This window comes from Erythrolamprus reginae, chromosome 7, assembly GCF_031021105.1.
Source record: "Erythrolamprus reginae isolate rEryReg1 chromosome 7, rEryReg1.hap1, whole genome shotgun sequence".
Classification (NCBI taxonomy): Eukaryota; Metazoa; Chordata; class Lepidosauria; order Squamata; family Dipsadidae; genus Erythrolamprus; species Erythrolamprus reginae.
The window spans coordinates 22,616,717-22,638,329 of NC_091956.1; the positions used below are offsets into that span (position 1 = coordinate 22,616,717).

The 21,613-nt window shown below is 39.7% G+C and overlaps 1 protein-coding gene across 1 annotated transcript in view; it reads left to right on the forward strand.

Moving 5' to 3' along the window:
• LNX1 (ligand of numb-protein X 1) overlaps positions 1 to 21,613 on the forward strand; it is a 315,851-nt gene that overhangs the window by 144,516 nt on the left and 149,722 nt on the right. The window lies entirely within an intron of this gene.

The following is a 21,613-nucleotide window of genomic DNA, read 5'->3' on the forward strand; positions in this document are numbered from 1 at the left end:
GGCGGCAGAGGTGGGTTTTAAGTAGCTTATGAAAGGCAAGGAGGGTGGGGGCCGTTCTAATCTCTGGGGGGAGTTGGTTCCAGAGGGTTGGGGCCACCACAGAGAAGGCTCTTCCCCTGGGTCCCGCCAGGTTAGCTCTGGCCCAGCTCCTGCCTCAAGGACTGTGGATGTGGGGGAGACATCCACATGCTGCAGGCCTGTTTTGCCCCCGGTGGAATCTGATGATGAAGGCTCCTCTGACCAAGAAGACATGAGTGACAGGGAGGAGGAGAGTGTGGCAGACAGCTCAGAAGGAGATCAATTATCTAGCTCCTCCTTGGATTCAGAACAAGAGTTAATGATAAAGCCACGCATGCGGAGAGCGATGCATAGGCAACAACAACTGAAAGATTATTATCAAAGAAAATGAGGCCACCTGTGGTTGGGTGGGGCTGTGGTATAAAGAGTAGCCTGTGGGTTTGGCCATTGTGGAGGATTATCTGATCGTTGTGTTTCGTGACTGCTTTACTGACTTTGACCTTTTGTGTGCTGACTTTTCCCCGCTTTGAAACTAAATCAGAGCAAAGTGTGTTTCACTTTGTGAAAGAAGAAGGACTGTGAATTGCCTCACAGCTGCAAGCTAAGTATCACAGAACTGATAAGGGACTTGTACAAATTACCAGTTTGTTTGGAGACGAGTGCTCTTTGCTATACCAAAAGAGGGCTTAGGTTAAGTGAATTTTCATTATAAAGAACATTGTTTTGAATTTTCAAACGTGTGTGTGTCTGAAATTTGTACCTGTGAATTTTTGGGAGGAGTCTACCAGAGAGCCCGACAGAACAGTTTTTAAGAAGAAAAGTTTGTAAGAAAAAGCCATTTTTCAAGGTTGACTCAGCCTTCCATTCTTCTGAGGTGGGTAAAATGAGGACCCGGATTGTGGGGGCAATATGCTGGCTCTGTTTAAAAGTGCTATTGCTAACATGTTGTTAGCATGCCCTGAATCTAAGGAGAAGAGCGTCATAATAAATAAATAAATAAAAATTTTCCCATAGGAATCAATGTAAAAGTAAATAATGCATGTGATTGGGGAAACCACAGGGAGGGTGGAGACCCTGTTTCCTTTTAGGTTATTCCTAGAGAGGCCCCATGGAGGCTTCCCCCTGCCTTTTCCAACTCTATTTCCTCCCAGAAGATGCCTAGAGAGGCCCCACGGAGGCTTCTCCCTGCCTTTTCCGATTATAGTTTTAGTGGCTTGGGTTTGTAAGTGGAAAATGGTTCTTGAGAAGAGGCAAAAAAATCTTGAACACCCGGTTCTTATCTAGAAAAGTTCTTAAGTAGAGGCGTTCTTAGGCACAGGTACCACTGTACTTAAGTTTACAATTTTCTCCCCCCCAAAAAATAAAAAAAATAATCGTCAATCATCAGCATGCTGTAATTTGCAGTTCCCGTGGTTTTACATTAAATGAAGCAATCTCACTTCTCTGCTGCCGCTTCATACTTCTTAAAATCCATCATGAAAACACAGCCGCTCGTCCGTAAACGGTTAGCTTACTAGTCAGCATCCGCCATTTTGGCGGGAGGGGACGATCACATTCTCCATCACTCTTAGCCAGAAAGATGTGAAAACATCTGGCGAGCACCTGGTGAATGGCTGCTGTGGAATACATTGATGTCAAAATATTCTTGAACTCAGTTGGGGTTGTTTGAATGAAGTCGCCCAAAAGCCCTTGGATCAGCTTTTGAGATAAAAACTTAGGAGGGAAAAAAAATAGCATTTGTTTAAGATTGCATTCTGAGAGAAAACACAGAACGAATAGAAGTGTTATGTTTCTGGCTTGCAAAATAATAACCTCTCTGTGTCTACCCCTTTTTAAAGGGGGGGGGGAAAGCAGTTTGCCCTTTTGAATTGCTCCCTCCGGGTATCCTTTTGTTTCTGCTATAAAAGATGGATTAATCTGGCCCCTTCATCGGTCACCTCTAGCGTTGGATAAACAAGCCAAATCAATAGCTTTTTCATGCATTTTATCTCCTAAGGACCAAGGCAACCTCTTGCAACCTTCCCAATTGCTGTTGTCTTTTCCACTGCCTGTCTCCATAAACATGACAAATGATTCTTAGCCATACATAATTCCTCCTGTCACTTTAAGTGAATCTCTAGCCTGAATGATATGGGCAGAAATACCGCTATTCTTCAAGACAATATGTCAGTTCGGACCTTGAGAAATCGGGAGTTTGAAACACAGCTCCTAAAACGGATCTGGGTCTGAATTGGCAAACATAGGACAAATTAAGGAAATTTGAACCCCTAAAATAATAATAGGAACCCTAGAGCAGTAGCCTCCAAACTTGGCAACTTTAAGACTTGTGGACTTCAATTCCCAGAATTCCTCAGCCAGTTGCCAAGGTTAGAGACTCCTGCCTTAGAGTATACCTGCAACAGTTATTATTCTACTCTACACTCATGTGATCAGGTGGGAGTGGCTTGACAATCATGTGACCGGGGAAGTGGGTGTTAAAGGTCCTGTGTGAGAGTGGCTCACCGACCAAGATAACTTTCCAAATAGATGCTTGGACTCTTTTTCAGTTGATTAAGTCACATTATTTGCATAGTCACAAAAAAGGACAAATGATAGACGGCATTATTTGTTGAGGAGCACAGTAACATTTTAAGGTTTTGTACGGAACTCACAAGGTTCAGTATGATAACAGATTAGGCAAGTAGCTTAATTTTCTTTAATTGCTATAAAAGTTCAGTTCTAGATAATGATTAAATTGATTAAAGCGTTTATGGGTAAAAAAAACATACTGTTTAATTATTTCCTATTTTAAAAGTAATTAAGGATCATACTAAGGTACTAGAGAAGGAAGGACAATAAAAAACCACTATTAAGTATTCAATAAATAGTGCATAAACTTACCACCCCCACTGCGTCCTCCACCCAATGGGGACAGCAGCCGATTACTGCAGATAGTCCTCAACTTACTAGCACAATTTAGCCTGAAATTTCATTAAGTGAGGCATTTGTTATGTGAATTTTTCAGTCCCATTGTAACTTTGAACAGTCACTAAATAAACTGCTGTAAGTCAAGGATGACCGGTGTTCTACTATGTATTAGAATTACCATGTTGCCCTGAAAATAATGCCCTTGTCTTATATACTGCTCAAAAAAAATAAAGGGAACACTTAAACAACAGAATATAACTCCAAGTAAATCAAACTTCTGTGAAATCAAACTGTCCACTTAGGAAGCGACACTGATGGATAATCAATTTCATTTTTGTTGTCAGCACATTCAACTTTGTACAGAACAAAGTATTCAATGAGAATATTTCATTCATTCAGATCTAGGATGTGTTATTTGAAACATAGAAACATAGAAGACTGACGGCAGAAAAAGACCCCATGGTCCATCTAGTCTGCCCTTTTACTATTTCCTGTATTTTATCTTACAATGGATATATGTTTATCCCAGGCATGTTTAAATTCAGTTACTGTGGATTTACCAACCACGTCTGCTGGAAGTTTGTTCCAAGGATCTACTACTCTTTCAGTAAAATAATACTTTCTCATGTTGCCTTTGATCTTTCCCCCAACTAACTTCAGATTGTGTCCCCTTGTTCTTGTGTTCACTTTCCTGTTAAAAACACTTCCCTCCTGAACCTTATTTAACCCTTTAACATATTTAAATGTTTCAATCATGTCCCCCCTTTTCCTTCTGTCCTCCAGACTATACAGATTGAGTTCATTAAGTCTTTCCTGATACGTTTTATGCTTAAGACCTTCCACCATTCTTGTAGCCCGTCTTTGGACCCGTTCAATTTTGTCAATATCTTTTTGTAGGTGAGGTCTCCAGAACTGAACTGAACACAGTACTCCAAATGTGGTCTCACCAGCGCTCTATATAAGGGTGTTCCCTTTGAGTGTTCCCTTTATATTTTTTGAGCAGTGTATTTTTTTGAACTCTGAAATAAGCACTTGACCTTATTGCCATGCACTCAAAAGTCCATTTGGACTTATTATCAGGGGATGTCTTATTTTGGGAGAAATAGGGTAGCTGTTATTAGAATTCTAGTTCACCTAAGTTTATATTCTTATATTAAAAGGAGTAAAATGTGCAATGCCTCTTTAGTCCTCAGACCAAAGGTCTATAGCAGTGATGGCGAACCTTTTTTTCCTTGGGTGCCAAAAGAGCATGCGCGCGCACTGTCGCATATGGGCGAGTGCCCACACTCATAATTCAATTCCTGGGGAGGGCAAAAACAGCTCCCTCCACCCCAAGGAGGCCCCCTGTTTCGCAACTTCTGGTGGGCCCAGTAGGCTCGTGTTTCTCCCTCCTCAGGCTCCAAAGTCTTCCCTAGAGCCGGGGAAGAGTAAAAATATCCTCCCCCATTCCCCTGGAGGCCTTCTGGAAGCCAAAAACGCCCTCCCAGAGCCTCTCTGTGAGCCAAAAAGCAGCTGGCCGGGACACACATGAACATTGGAGCTGAGCTAGGGCAATGGCTCACTTGCCAGCAGATATGGCTCCCTGTGCCACCTGTGGCACCCGTGCCAGAGGTTCGCCATCACTGATCTAAAGTTTCTTTTGCTCGATAAAACTGGAGTAATACCAATCCCTAACTAAATTTGGCAGAACTGGCAAAATACATGTAATCCTACAGACGGAGATTGCCGCTCTCGATACTACCGATGCGCTACATGCGCAACTCCCTGTCTCTGGCATGTGTGCGCATCCAAGCAAGATTTTGCTTTGCACAAGCACGGGAAGCAAAATCTCATGAGGGGGACACAGGCGTGTGTGAGATTTCCGCATATTTTTTGCTTCAGTGCATGCGCAGAAACAAAAAATCGCCAAAATTTCATATCTCTGGGACCACCTTCTGCCGCACGAATCCTAGCGACCAGTTAGGTTCCACAGAGTGGGCCTTCTCCGAGTCCCGTCAACTAAACAATATCGTTTGGCGGGACCCAGGGGAAGAGCCTTCTCTGTGGTGGCCCCTGGCCTCTGGAACCAACTCTCCCCAGAGATTAGAATTGCCCCCACCCTCCTCGCCTTTCGTAAGCTCCTTAAAACCCACCTCTGTCATCAGGCATGGGGGAACTGAGATATTCCTTCCCCCTAGGCCTTACAATTTATGCATGGTATGTTTGCGTGTATGTTTGGTTTTATAATAAGAGTTTTTTAGTTATTTTAGTATTGGATTGTTACATGTTGTTTTTATCATTGTTGTTAGCCACCCCGAGTCTACAGAGAGGGGCGGCATACAAATCCAATTAATAATAATAATAATAATAATAATAATAATAATAATAATAATAATAATAATAATAATATGTTCGCTCATCCCCTTGCAAAATTTTGCTTCTTGCTCTTACGCAAAAGCTGAGTCTCATGGGGGTGAATGGGCGCATGCGTCAGGAATGCTGATATTCTTGCACATCTCTGTTTTTTCTACCTGGGACTGCACATTGGATCGTCCATGCAGCAGCCCACTACTCTACCTACCCCTGCCAATGACAGTGGAAAACCAAGCACCAACTTCTATCCCATTTTTAAAGAGTTCTGATGCAGATTGCTGGGTCCTTGCTGGTATCAAGGGGAAACCAGTGATTTCCATCAGGAAGAAACAGAGTAAGAAATCCATGGTGTTCCTTATCACTCCCAGAATCAATCTTATAGAAAAGGAACAATTAACTGCTTTGTTGGGCAACAAGGAAAAGGTTTCCAGGAGCCCCTAAAAATGGCATCTTGTTTTACACAATCCATTGACTGGTCAGCCATGAATTAAACCTTCTTTCCTTATTTAATTAAAAAATAAAGTGGATTGCTGAGATTTTATCTGTTATTATTTCAGACAAAAAAACAGAGTTGCATTGGCAGGAATAGTGACAACATAATTAAAATTTATAGGAGTAGTAGTAGTAGATTGGCAATAGATTAACATTTAACAAAAACATTAAATTTATACTGTGAATGCACTATAACCACCCTACGCTTTTCCTATATTGGATTTATTTATTTTTTATCGTATAGTTTACGCAGCTTATCTTCAAAACAACCCGAATTTTACATAAAGTTTGTATATTCTGCATTATATTTCTTTAGCCTCACATTTGGCCCACATAAAACATAAGCCTTTTGTTTTGTTTCTGTGCATAGCCCATAGCTTGATTGTATTTTGGTTTCAGATTCATATGGCAAACAGAGAGCTTCTAATTACTCTCATTATTTTACTGCTGATATATTTGGATTGGTTCCAAGAAACTCTTGAGATTCCATCCTCAAGTAAAGCCATATGTAGAGCTTCTGCTAATTTTCCTATGAGAAATACATGTAAATATACATCTGAAGTTCTTTGTATATGCCAGTCAGAAGGGTGTGCCCCAAATTTTTATCGCCTGGGGAGTCATATTATGCTTTCAGAGGTAGATATCCCTACTTGAGTAAGCAATGTATTGAAAAGTCTTTGACCTGTAAAAAAAGTGTGGACTGTGGTCAGTGAAGGGCTGCAAAAAAATTTACTACCACACTGTGGGCGTGGGTTATTTTGTGGATGTGGCTTGCTGGCCATGTGACCAGGTGGGAGTTGCTTGACAACCATGTGACTGGGTGTGGCTTAAAGGTCATGTGACTGGCTTAAAGGTGGCCAACTTGATGTCCCTCACATGAAGGGTTTGCTTTAGGGTTAGGGTGCCTGGTCTCTCCTTGCCTGAAAGAGATACAATTTACCTATCTATTTACTATTACTGAACATCCAAAATATACTATGCAATATTCTATGTACATATGCCATTTGTGTACATACATATTACACACGGGCACACAAAAATATACATTATCTACTATATAAAGTGTATGTACACACACACACACACACAAAGAGAGAGAGAGAAAGGGAGAGAGAGAGAGAGTTCTTCTAAAATTATACAAATTCAACCTCATTTACTACGATAGGATAAACATGCCCAAAGGCCAGAAGAGGAAAAAAAGAAAAAAATTCAAAATTTTTCTATTGGTTTTGCGTACCTGACCAAAAATTTTCTACCAGTTCTGCATACTTGACCATACCCATAGCAGACCATCACTGCCTGTGGTTCTTAAAATATAGATAATTTTCTGGAGACCTCACCTACAATATTGACAAAATTGAACGGGTCCAAAGACGGGCTACAAAAATGGGGGAAGGTCTTAAGCATAAAACGTATCAGGAAAGACTTAATGAACTCAATCTGTATAGTTTGGAGGACAGAAGGAAAAGGGGGGACATGATCGAAACATTTAAATATGTCAAAGGGTTAAATAAGGTCCAGGAGGGAAGTGTTTTTAATAGGAAAGTGAACACAAGAACAAGGGGACACAATCTGAAGTTAGTTGGGGGAAAGATCAAAAGCAACATGAGAAAATATTATTTTACTGAAAGAATAGTAGATCCTTGGAAAAAACTTCCAGCAGACGTGGTTGGTAAATCCACAGTAACTGAATTTAAACATGCCTGGGATAAACATATATCCATCCTAAGATAAAATACAGAAAATAGTATAGGGGCAGACTAAAAGGATCATGAGGTCTTTTTCTGCCGTCAGTCTTCTATGTTTCTATGTTTCTATGAGAATTGCCTTTAATTCACCAATTCTGGTCCACAAAGTACTTTTTAATAAAGGGGCCATGATGGTATACCAAACAATAATTCAAATCAGACGCCAAGATTTTTTAAAAAAGAATTTCCCTCTATTCATAATGTCCAGTGGGAGAAATTCTATAAATAGAGTCTATTTTTAAGAACTATTTTTAAATGCACCCACAGATTATCATCATATCATTCTTTAGTTTCTTCCTGTAGTTAACTCAAACCAAATATACGCTGCTCAAAAAAATAAAGGGAACACTCAAAGAACACATCCTAGATCTGAATGAATGAAATATTCTCATGGAATACTTTGTTCTGAACAAAGTTGAATGTGCTGACAACATATGAAATTGATTGTCAATCACTGTTGCTTCCTAAGTGGACAGTTTGATTTCACAGAAGTTTGATTTACTTGGAGTTATATTTTGTGTTGTTTAAGTGTTCCCTTTATTTTTTTTGAGCAGTGTATTTATTTTAATCCATTACTATTATACCTCTCTTAAGTCACATCAACTTGAACAGTGGCAACTGCATTTATCCAACAGCAGCCTTAGCCGGTCACAATAATACAAAAATGACCATGCACATCCAATGAAACTATTATGCACATGTCATATTACATATTTGCTTCCTCGTATCTGATCTCTAAATATAAAAGCCAAATACCATTCACTCATCATGAAATCTCCAGAACTGTAAAGCCTACAAACTTGAAACTTGGCATGTATAGTATGTTCCTCTTGGCTTCAAAGTGCTTGCTAAGAAAGGATTTTTCAAAATGACCATCAGATCATTAGTATTTCCTATACAGTATTATATTAACACGCTCTGATGCTAATGAGTCAGATGTTCTACACACCCTCCCTGTTGAAAAGAACTCTGTTTCAACTGCCAGTTGCCTTATATTAACACACTCGGATGCTAAGGAGTTACACATTCTACATAAATTTTCAAGTTTTAAGTGTCAATGTATCAATCCCACAGGTAAAATCCAGCCGGTTCTCACCGGTTCGCCTGAACCATTAGTAAATTGCTTAGAGAACCAGTTAAGAATAAAATGCAAGAAAGGTTTTTTCCCCCTCTCTGCCTCCCTTTAGTTAATAGTTCCACTTAACAGTTGCAGCTGGAATGCAGCCCTACATGCTGAATCAAGTCGATAAACAACAGAAACTGACAGGATTAGGGCAAGGAAACCTATCAATCACCCATCTAGGGGTGGGATTAACTTCTACCCTTCTGGAAAAAGGTCAAGAGTACAAACACATTTCCTTTATAAATAGTATTAAGTAATACTTCTGTGATCAGCTGATACTCTCTGGAGTTTCCCCAAGACCTTTTGTAGCTGCTGCAATGTTGGCTATTTCTTGTTTCTTCCTGGGGGGGGATACAAGAGGGGATAATGATACAGCTTGATCATATATACATATCTATATATGAATATTTGAATAGCAAGCATTTAACATATATGTCAACCATCCTGTTGACTCTCAGTTTCTACAGCCTATTGGTAGCATGTTTTAATTATCCTATGAAATATATGACTTTCTTTCGTATTCAAGTGCCTGCGAGTGAAATTATATTTATATTTGTATTTATTTTTGTAGCCGCAAATAGTCTTTATTTTCTTTCATTCATTTATTGTAATGTAACATTTTAACAACAGTTCTTTTGTTCATTTCAAACTGGAAGACTTGAAAGATTACAGTGGCAGAGTGGTTAGAATTTAATATTGCAGGATGCTAACTCTGCATTCTCATTGCCAGGAGTTCGATCCTAATTGGCTCAAGGTTGATTCAGCCTTCTAATCTTCCAAGATTGGTAAAATGAGGACCCAGATTGTTGGGGGATATATGCTGACACTGGGACCACTTAGAGAGGGCTATAAAGCACTGTGACACAGACTATAAGTCTAAATACTGTTGTTATTAGTATTATCTGAAAAAGCCAAGGTGGCACAGTGGTTAGAGTGCAGTACTGCAGGCTGCTTCTGCTGACTGCCAGCTGCCTGCAATTTGGCAGTTCAAATCTCATCACGTTCAAGGTTGACTTAGCCTTCCATCCTTCTGAAGTGGGTAAAATGAGGACTCAGATTGTTGGGGGCAATGTACTGACTTTGTAAACCACTTAGAGACGGCTTTAAAGCACTGTAAAGAGGTATATAAGTCTAAATGCTATTGGTATTGCTATCCGGACTATTAGCCTTAGATCCAGTGAATGTGTCCAATATACTTTTAAACAGGCTAGATAGCGATGATGATGATGATGATGATGATGATGATGATGATGATAATAATAATAATAATAATAATAATAATAATAATAATAATAATAATATTTGTATGCTGCCCCTCTCTGAGAACTCGGAGTGGCTCACAACAAGTAAAACATCATGTACAAGTCCAATATTAAAACAGCTCTAAAAACCCTTATTAAAAACAATCATACAACCCAAACACACCATACATAAAGATGATCATATGCTTGGGGTGTTTTTTCCATAGAGTAAACATTGGGTGAAGCAATGCTCTGATTGAATTCTAAAGGCAGAATCAAATTTTATTTATTATTTAATTGATAGCTATCTGACTCTCAAACAACTCTTTGAGTGCTTGTAATTAAAAACAACAACGGCATTACTAAAAGAAAAATATAACCGACCGGAATAGCACAGTAAAAAGAACCAAAGAAAACAAATGTTAAAGAGAGAACTCTTCCAATTTACCCGGTCTCTAAAGGCCTGAGAAAACGTTGGAAGGAGAATTTTAACTGGGGTCTTTCCAAAGCTTTGGAAGCAATTTTGAGTTTCAAGATGAAGAAGTAGAAATTATGCATTTGCAAATCCTTCTCTCCCTCCCCCAAAGTTTTGCAAATAAGGAAAGATAAAAAAAACCAGAGGGGGCATAGCTTAATGATTGGTTTCAGGATGCCCGTGCAAAATCACCTATTCTATTTTCGTAAAAATACTTTAAAGGTGAGCCAAAAAATTTTGCTCTGAAAATTTGCAGGCTTCATTTTCTCAAACACGGCAGCTATACAGTGCTAGCAAATTGAATCTTATTCCGCAATACTACCAGAAGTTAAAAATAACAAGCGGCGTGCCACAAGGGTCTGTTCTGGGTCCTATTCTCTTTAATATGTTTGTGAGTGACATAGGGGAAGGTTTGATAGGGAAGGTTTGCCTATTTGCCGATAACTCTAAAGTGTGCAATAGGGTTGATATTCCTGGAGGCGTCTGTAATATGGTAAATATTGTATTGGCAGTTCTGTGTTAGCAAAAACTTCAGAAGAGAAGGATATAGGGGTAGTGATTTCTGACAGTCTCAAAATGGGTGAACAGTGCAGTCAGGCGGTAGGGAAGGCAAGTAGGATGCTTGGCTGCATAGCTAGAGGTATAACAAGCAGGAAGAGGGAGATTATGATCCCACTATATAGAGTGCTGGTGAGACCACATTTAGAATACTGTGTTCAGTTCTGGAGACCTCACCTACAAAAAGATATTGACAAAATTGAACGGGTCCAAGGATGGGCTACAAGAATGGTGGAAGGTCTTAAGCATAACACATATCAGGAAAGACTTGATGAACTCAATCTGTACAGTCTGGAGGACAGAAGGAAAAGGGGGGACATGATCGAAACATTTAAATATGTTAAAGGATTAAATAAGGTCCAGGAGGGGAGTGTTTTTAATAGGAAAATGAACACAAGAACAAGGGGACACAATCTGAAGTTAGTTGGGGGCAAGATCAAAAGCAACGTGGGAAAATATTATTTTACTGAAAGAGTAGTAGATGCTTGGAACAAACTTCCAGCAGACTTGGTTGGTAAATCCACAGTAACTGAATTTAAACATGCCTGGGAATAACATATATCCATCCTAAGATAAAATACAGAAAGTAGTATAAGGGTAGACTAGATGGATCATGAGGTCTTCTTCTGCCGTCAGTCTTCTATGTTTCCATGTTTCTATGACAAGACTCCCATAAATTAAACTGAGAATTTAAAGATTGAAGAAAAAGGCCTGCTTGCATTTGTCTTACATCTATTTGTTCTGAATCCTTACCACTTAGATTCAGCGAATGATCTTGAATTGCAAGAGGGAGTAATAATCCAGTGTTCTACTTTTTTATACATCTCACGTACATTTATAATGTTTTGGCATGTCTTTCCTTGATTGATTGATTTTTTTCCTCCTTAAATTAAAAAGTTCCAAGCTTCACAATGCCTCCTCATAAGTTAACAACTCTGATTATCTTGATTTCCCTTGTTCCTACGTGTGATGTTGCTACTCATTGAAATGCAGTGCTTTTTAAAAATCTCCAAAGTAGTTTTGCAACTTTTAGTGACTTTGCAAAGTTACAATGGCACTTTCAAAAAAGTGAAATAGAACTATTTTGCAGAGTTACAACCAGTAGTAGGTTGCTACCGGTACGGATCAGGATGCTGCACCGCTAGCAAAAATTTGTGACCTCAGCATGCATGCGCAGACATCCGAGTGAGATTTTGCTTCTGCGTATATGCGGGAAGCAAAATCTTGAGAGGGGACATGCACGCGCATGAGATTACAGCAAGTTTTTGCTTCTGCGCATGCAGTTCGCTCTGACTATAACTCAGGACAGCATGAAATCCAAGCTAGAATAGCTGTGTAGTTAGCTATTCTTGCACAAGCAGCTGCGAGAGCGATCATGGGCTTTCCCAAATATGCCCATGTTACACCAACACTCCACAGTCTGCATTGGTTGCCGATCAGTTTCCGGTCACAATTCAAATGTTGGTTATGATCTATAAAGCCCTTCATGGCACCGGACCAGATTATCTCAGGGACTGCCTTCTGCTGCACGAATCCCAGCGACCAGTTAGGTCCCACAGAGCTCCGGGTCCCATCAACTAAACAATGTCGCTTGGCGGGACCCAGGGGAAGAGCCTTCTCTGTGGCAGCCCTGGCCCTCTGGAACCAACTCCCCCCAGAGATTAGAATTGCCCCCACCCTCCTTGCCTTTCGTAAGCTGCTTAAAACCCACCTCTGCCGCCAGGCATGGGGGAACTGAGATACCCTTTCTCCCTACGCCTTTACAATTTTATGCATGGTATATCTGTATGTATGTTTGGTTTTTATAATAATGGATTTTTAACTGTTTTAAGTATTGGATTATTATTATATGTTGTTTTATTACTGTTGTTAGCCGCCCCGAGTCTGCGGAGTGGTGCGGCCTACAAATCCAATAAATAAATAAATTCATTTTACTGAAGCTTCAATAGAGAGAACATTTTACTGAGGTTCTAAAAAAAATAACTGAGGTAATCTACCTCAACTACTTAAAACACCTGACTTGCTATGCATAATGTTTGGACATTAAGTGCTTTGAGGTCTCTCCAGCCTGGAATCTCAAAGGTATTTAATCCATTGGGAGTTTTTGGAATTGCTAATTTTTGTAGTTTGGGAAACTACAAAAATGTCTGAAGAATGTCAGCGTCTTTCCAAAAAATCCCAGAATTTCAGTGTGCAAGTCCTATCCTTGATACTTTAATATTTTGCAGAGAAGATGGAAAAATGGATGGATGGTAGTCATGAATGTGCTTTTAATTTTTTTATTTTTGTTCTCTCTCTTGTGCTTGCTTACTTACTTACTTACTTACTTACTTACTTACTTACTTACTTACTTACTTACTTACTTACTTATAATCAGACATTCACAAAACAACAACAAACATAAAACATGTATAGGGGCTTTTATCTGCCCTGCTCTTTTCAGAAGTTGTTTGGAGTAAAATTTTACATACATACAATTTCTAGAAACGATATACAATGTTCCCTCGATTTTCGCGGGGGATGCGTTCCGAGACCACCCGCGAAAGTTGAATTTCCGCGAAGTAGAGATGCAGAAGTAAATACACTATTTTTGGCTATGAACAGTATCACAAGCCTTCCCTTAACACTTTAAACCCCTAAATTACAATTTCCCATTCCCTTAGCAACCATTTAGATTATTACTCACCATGTTTATTTATTAAAGTTTATTAAAAAAAAATATTTATTAAAAGTGGATGAAAGTTTGGTGATGACATATGACATCATCGGGCAGGAAAAACCGTGGTATAGGGGGAAAAAACGCAAAGTGTTTTTTAATTAATATTTTTGAAAAACCGTGGTATAGACTTTCCGCGAAGTTTGAACCCGCAAAAATCGAGGGAACACTGTATTCCAAATGTGGTCTCCCCAGCACTCTATGCAGTATATAGTATAGTATATAGTATATTTCGTATATCTTTATTATTTTTTATTAATTTTTCCCTTAATCTTTTTTCTAACCATTCATAAACCTTATCCCAGACTTTGTAATATTCGGCTTCTTCTTGATCTTTTTTAATTTACATCCCATATATGATTTTAAAGGAATTCTCAAATTCCCTTAAATCCAATCAGTGAAAACCGCATCATGTAGAACATTTCAGTTCCCCTTCTGTAGAAGTACATGTCAAGCATAAACTTTATAATCATCTATTTGTTCTACTCTTGTTTCCCTCTTTATTTTCCTGAGGTTTTTTTAAAATTGTTTACAATGTGCCTTTGACATTCTGTACCTCATCCTCTCTCCTTGTTTCCCTCAACTGTATCCTGTTTTAATATTCCCTGTGGAAAGTCCTTTGTGGAATATTTGTATACAGATTGTTCAAAACTCCCTTCCTGACCGTTGAATCCTCTCTTCCTATGTCAAAAATCAGAGTCCTTTGGCTAAACTTCTCCAGGAGATGAGCAAGGCAGTCCCACACATTTTACAAACCAACTTCCTTTATTTGTGGTGTATATAAAACCTCATGTGTTCATAAACAGTAGTTTACTGTTTGTCGTAAAGGAAGAGAGGACATTAGCTTTCAAGAGAAAAAAAAACTTGAATGTTGCAATATTGTAAGCATTTACAGACTGATTTTTCCCACTTGACAAGTTTCCAAATGGTTTTGAGGTAATTCTGAGGTAAACTTAGAATTTAACTTAAACATAAGAGTAGAATGGTTGGTGTTTTTTTAAAGGTTTTTTTTGGAAGAAACTAGTATTGCATTACAGAAACTGAATGAAGTGGATTCCAGGGGTCGGATTAAAAAAATGTTAGAAACCAGTTCGCTGCCCTGTTGCTGGATGCGCGTGGCCATGGGGTGTGGCCTATTCATCATGGCGGGGCAGATTTTCACTTTTCCCAAGCTCTGGAGGCTTTCCTTGAACCTCCAGAAGGGCGCAAACTAGTATTAGCTTCCTGGGTGGACAGTGGGGGATGGCATTATGGTAAGAAAAATGGAGCTCCACATTCCCGACCCATGTGTGTGCCTGCCCACATGAGATTTGGCTTCTGTGCATGCACAGAAAACCAAATATTGCGCGAGGATAGTCATGCATGTGAGATTCCAGCGATTTTCAGCATTTTTTGCTTCCGCAATTTTGGGATTTTGTTTTTGTTTCTCCGCACGTGCGGAAGCAAAGATATCAACAAAAACCACCAAAATCTTGCACCTGTGAGCGTCCTCACATGAGATTTCACTCCTGTGCATGCGCAGAGGCTGAATCTCATGCTGGACTCATGCGCACCCATGCCAGATGCCCATACGCTCACCATCAGGAGCAGACCGGCAGGCAGCCCCTCACTGGATGTATTGTGCTTTGCTACACCTTCATCCCGCTCCCCACAAACCATGTCCCACTGCAAATATTTCCCCAACTCTAGCATGGTAGAGCAGAGTATCAGCGATACCGCACAACAAATATTTTCCACATTTATAAAGTCAACCAGTCTTTGTGAGCAATGTGTTTTAATAAAGTCAGATGTGACTGCCATCATTATTATTGTGGTCAAGCATTCTAAGAGAAACCAGGTACAGAGGCGTTAAAATGAAAGAGCCACAAAAAGTGCAACAATTGGCTTTTTTCCTAAGTAGCCAATAAATATCCAAACTGTCAGAGTTACACTGTCTTTGCCCTTTTTTAAAGTTGTTGTGTATTGTATGTAGTTGTCAGTTGAAGTTCTCAATCTGGTCCTCTGTTGGAGCGGGAAAATACTCTCTCCTGATTGGTTGTGGGCTGATCAGCTTCCTTATAAATGGAGCTGTGTCAATTGCCTCACAGGAGATATCGAATAACGAACTGTTAGAAATCACTTGCTAGCCTCATCTCCATTCTTCCCCCAGAACATAACAAAAGTATAGAGTTTTGGTTTGGTTTTAATTTCAATTGGTTTCAGTGAAGTTTTAAAAACAATGATAATGAAAGGGGTTGAACCCCCTTTTAATTACTCCAGTGCAGAAGTGTGCTTGTCAGTTTACAACACAATGCAAAACATTTAATTCTCAGTGTTCAAACTGGGTGGCTCTCAAAGCAATTTCTGCTTCGGAGCCATTGGAAAAGACAAAATACCACAGGACATCTGCTTTTAGTTAACCACTTTTGGAGTCTATTGGGGGGGGTAGTGAGTTTGAACATAACTAGAAATAAAAACAGTATATTTGAACAAGCACCGAACAGAGACTTCTTTTGGGAGATGTTAACAATTGTTTTCTGTTGCGTGTAACACTTTTCATTTAAATGTTTTGTTTCCTGGAATCCAGAATATTTTCCACTGTTTTTCTGCATGGCAGAAGAGGCCACTCAACCACAAAACTAGCAGTATAGTGATATGTCACGAGTCAGACATATTGGGTGAAAGAATATTGTGTTTCTCCTACAAGCGTCTATCAACATTCAACAAAGTCCAGGGCCCTCTAGTGATCAAACTATATAATAGCAGTATCCACATAGCCTTTTGGATAGATAGATAGATAGATAGATAGATAGATAGATAGAAAGATAGATAGATAGATAGATAGATAGATAGATAGATAGATAGATAGATAGATAGATAGATAGATAGATAGATAGATAGATACCGGTAGATAGATAGATAGATAGATAGATAGATAGATAGATAGATAGATAGATAGATAGATAGATAGATTAGATAGAATGCATCCGGAACTGCCTTCTACCGCACGAATCCCAGCAGGAGGTTAGGTCCCACAGAGTTGGCCTTCTCCGGGTCCCATCGACCAAACAATGTCATTTGGCGGGCCCCAGGGGAAGAGCCTTCTCTGTGGCGGCCCCGGCCCTCTGGAACCAACTCCCCCCAGAGATTAGAACGGCCCCCATGCTCCTTGTCTTTCGCAAATTACTTAAGACCCACCTTTGTTGCCAGGCATAGGGGAGTTAAGTTATCTTTTCCCCCTAGGCCATTACAAGTTATGCATGGTATGTTTGTTTGTGTGTATGTTTGGGTTTTTTTATAATAAGGGTTTTTTAGTTGTTTTTATTAATTGGATTGTTCATGTTGTTTTACCACTGTTGTTAGCTGCCCCGAGTCTGCGGAGAGGGGCGGCATACAAATCCAATAAATAATAATAATAATAATAATAATAATAATAATAATAATAATAATAATAATATATGTTTTCGTAGATTTTCACAGGTACAGGTATGAAGGTCTTGGCATATTCGGATTTCTTCCCATGTAGGATTTAGAGATTTCTGGTGATGTTTCGATGAGGTCCCAGTCATCATCTTCAGGCTGGTGCTTCTGTCCTTGTTCCAGGGCGAACACAGCGAGACCTGAGCTGCCTTCCCTCTATAAATACTAGTGGGTGGGTGTGATTTTTGAGATACAAAATATCGATGCTGCGATTTCACTGAGGCTTCCCTCGCTGGGAAACCCCACCTCCGGACTTCTGTTGCCATCCGAAGCGCCCGGTTTCGCACTGGTGGGCTTCCCCTGCTGGGATTCCCTGCAGCATCGCAAAATCCGGAGGTGGGGTTTCCCATGGAGGGGAGCCTCAAGGGAATCTCACCAGCATGAAAACAGGTGCTTCGACTGGCAACGGAAATCCAGAGGTGGGGCATCCCAGCGGTGACAGGTTCGTAAGGTGAAAATAGTTGGGAAGAAGAGGCAAAAAAATTGTAAACCCCGGGTTCGTGTCTCGAAAAGTTCATATGACAAGGGGTTCATAAGATGAGGTTTTCTGGCAGAAATCTCTGAACCCTACATGGGAAGAAACCCAAATATGCCAAGACCTTCATACCTGTACCTGTGAAAATCTACGAAAACATATATGTTTAATTATTTATATCTTACATTTTCATTTTTATAAGTTTATATGTGTAGGCTGACATATCCTTTCTGCTTTTTTAATGACTGTACCCCTCCCTCCTTATGCTGGTCTATGGCCATAATAAAGATATGATCTGAATTTGATTTATATTAAAGAGATTATCATAAACATAATTGCCTACAAATGTATTTTTGAGTCTGCAATATAGAGCTGCTTGTAGATTCACTACTGTGGGCATTCAATATTTTCCCACGGAGCGATAAGAACAGAGAAGCAATTGGGCCTCACAGCCATCTATTTATGAATGGTTTCTCCTACATAGAGGGCTGAAAGACTAGCTTCATTTTCTCCTTCCCTTTCACCAGCCTCCCTTATGAAAAGATTTGGAAACTGAAAACTATTTATAAAACTTCCAAATTGTCTTTTTGAGGTTTTTTTAAAAAAGCTTTTCCTATTTCCTTTACTTGTTAGAGCGTTGCGATAGCTGATCTATGATAGATCTATGATCTATTAAAGAATAACACTGTTATTATTACCAAATGAAACTCAAGGGACAAATCGTAAAAGAAAGCAGAAATCTAGTACTGTACAGTGTTCCCTCGATTTCCGCGGGGGATGCGTTCCGAGACTGCCCGCGAAAGTCGAATTTCCGCGAAGTAGAGATGCGGAAGTAAATACACCATTTTTGGCTATGGACAGTATCACAAGCCTTCCCTTAACACTTTAAACCCCTAAATTACCATTTCCCATTCCCTTAACAACCATTTACTCACCATTATTACTGGTACTCACCATTGAATAAGACACTTAGTGATCCTGATATTTATAAACATAATTATTTATTAATAATAATTATTTTTTTTGTTATTTATTTGCAAAAATTATTAGTTTGGCAATGACATATGACGTCATTGGGTGGGAAAAACAGTGATACTGTATAGGGAAAAAACGCAAAGTATTTTTTAATTAATATTTTTTGAAAAACCGTGGTACAGGCTATTTGCGAAGTTTGAACCCGCGAAAATCAAGGGAACACTGTAATACAAAATTCCATCACTTTAATTCATTTCCAAGCCAGCATCAGCTTTATTTTACAGGGCAAGGCAAGGTTAATAATACAAAACAGTAATTAAAGAAAGACAATTACTTCGTGGTGAGCCTTCCACTCCCAGGAGTTGTGTGTGTGTGCACGTTGCTCACAAACATTATGCACTTGTACTTTGTATGGCAAATGACACACCCATATGCTGCCTACTCCAACTTCTTGGAGTTGTCCACAGTATTGCATCAAGTGGCCTTTAAGAGTTTATGTCGCCATTAAAGATTATGTCTTTGCTACCCAGTAAGCAATAGTGGGCTACTGGGGGTAGTAAGTTTATGCACTATTTATTGAATACTTAATAGTTTTTTATTGTCCTTCCTTCTTTAGTACCTTAGTACGACCCTTAATTACTTTAAAAATAGGAAATAATTAAATAGTATCTTTAATCATTTTAATCATTATCTAGAACTGAACTTTTATAGCAATTAAAGAAAATTGAGCTACTTGGCTAATCATGCTTGGATACTTGGTTGTCCTCGAGTCTATACTATACTTCTTCTAATCTAGCAGGGTAAATAGCAGAATGGCTTTGTTTATACAACCCAACTAACCTGATGTGATTTAGAATGAATTTGCATTACTTACAACTAATGGACCACCAACTCTCCGGGACCACCTTCTGCCGCACGAATCCCAGCGACCGGTGAGGTCCCACAGAGTTGGCCTTTTCCGGGTCTCATTAACAAAACAATGTAGTCTGGCGGGACCCAGGGGAAGAGCAGTCATGGGCTTACCTAGGTATGCCCATGTTTCACCATCACTCCGCAGTCTGCATTGGCTGCTGATCAATTTCCGGTCACAATTCAAAGTGTTGGTTATGACCTTTAAAGCCCTTCATGGCACTGGACCAGAATATCTCCGGGACCGCCTCCTGCCGCACGAATCCCAGCAACCGATTAGGTCCCACAGAGTGGGCCTTCTCCGGGTCCCGTCAACTAAACAATGTCGGTTGGCGGGCCCCAGGGGAAAAGCCTTCTCTGTGGCGGCACCGGCCCTCTGGAACCAACTCCCCCCAGAAATTAGAACTGCCCCTACTCTTCCTGCCTTCCGTAAACTCCTTAAAACCCATCTTTGCCATCAGGCATGGGGGAATTGAAACACCTCCCCCGGGCTTGTTCAATTTTATGCATGGTATGCTTGTGTGTGTGTCTGTTAGTATATGGGGTTCTTTTAAATCTTTAAATGTTTTAAAGCTATCTGAATTATTTATGATTTGTCATATCTTGTTGTGAGCCGCCCCGAGTCTTCGGAGAGGGATGGCATACAAATCTAAATAATAAATAATAAAATAAATAAAGAGCCTTCTCTGTGGCGGCCCCAACCCTCTGGAATCAACTCCCCCCGGATATTAGGATTGCCCCACCCTCCTTGCCTTTGGTAAACTCCTTAAAACCCACCTCTGTCATCAGGCATGATTGATTCCCCTGGGCTGTTTCCGTTTTATGTATGGTTTGTATGAGATGTATGACTTTTTTTACATTAAGGGGTTTTAAACTGTTTTTAATTATTGGATTTGTACTATTGTGAGCCACCCCGAGTTTTTGGAGAGGGGCGGCATACAAATCTAATTAATAATAATAATAATAATAATAATAATAATAATAATAATAATAAATCTGTCAATTGCAAAAGGCTGCTTTACTGGGATCGGCAAACATAATTCGCTGCTACATCATGCAGTCCTAGGTGCTTGGGAAGCACCCGACTGGTGATGAAATACGAAATCCAGCATAGTGATCTCGTTTGCTGTGTTGTATTGACATAATGATAATGATAATGATAATGATAATGATAATGATGGAGACCTCACCTACAAAAAGATATTGACAAAATTGAACGGGTCCAAAGACGGGCTACAAGAATGGTGGAAGGTCTTAAGTATAAAACGTATCAGGAAAGACTTAATGAGCTCAATCTGTATAGTCTGGAAGACAGAAGGAAAAGGGAGGACATGATCGAAACATTTAAATATGTTAAAGGGTTAAATAGGGTTCAGGAGGGAAGTGTTTTTAATAGGAAAGTGAACACAAGAACAAGGGGACACAATCTGAAGTTAGTTGGGGGAAAGATCAAAGGCAACATGAGAAAAAATTATTTTACTGAAAGAGTAGTAGATCCTTGGAACAAACTTCCAGCAGACGTGGTTGGTAAATCCACAGTAACTGAATTTAAACATGCCTGGGATAAACATATATCCATTGTAAGATAAAATACAGGAAATAGTATAAGGGCAGACTAGATGGACCATGAGGTCTTTTTCTGCCGTCAGTCTTCTATGTTTCTATGTTTCTATGTTTCTATGTTTCTATGTTTCTATGATAATGATAATGATAATGATAATGATAATGATAATGATAATGATAATGATAATAATTCACATCAACACGTTCAACTGCAGGAACAGACATTTTTGGGGGAGATGAATCTTTAACTTTTTTCAAACTAGATCAGCAAGTCTAAAGTAAAATATTACCCTATAACCATCATGGTGAACCAATGGCACACGTGCCATGAGTAGCACGCAAAGCTACATCTGCCAGGATGAGAGCCATTGCCCTAGCTTAGCTCTACCACCCAGCTGATTTTCAGCTTGCATGAAAGCTCTGGGAGGGCATTTTTGGCTCCAGAGTGCCTCCGGGTGGTCGATGGAGGAGGCTGTTTTTGCCCTTTTCAGGCTTTAAGAAAGTCTCTGAAGCCCAAGGAGGGCAAAAATTGGACCTACCAGACCCACCAGAAGTTGGGAAACAGGGGATTGGGGAGTCATGTGCGCATACACGTGGATGGG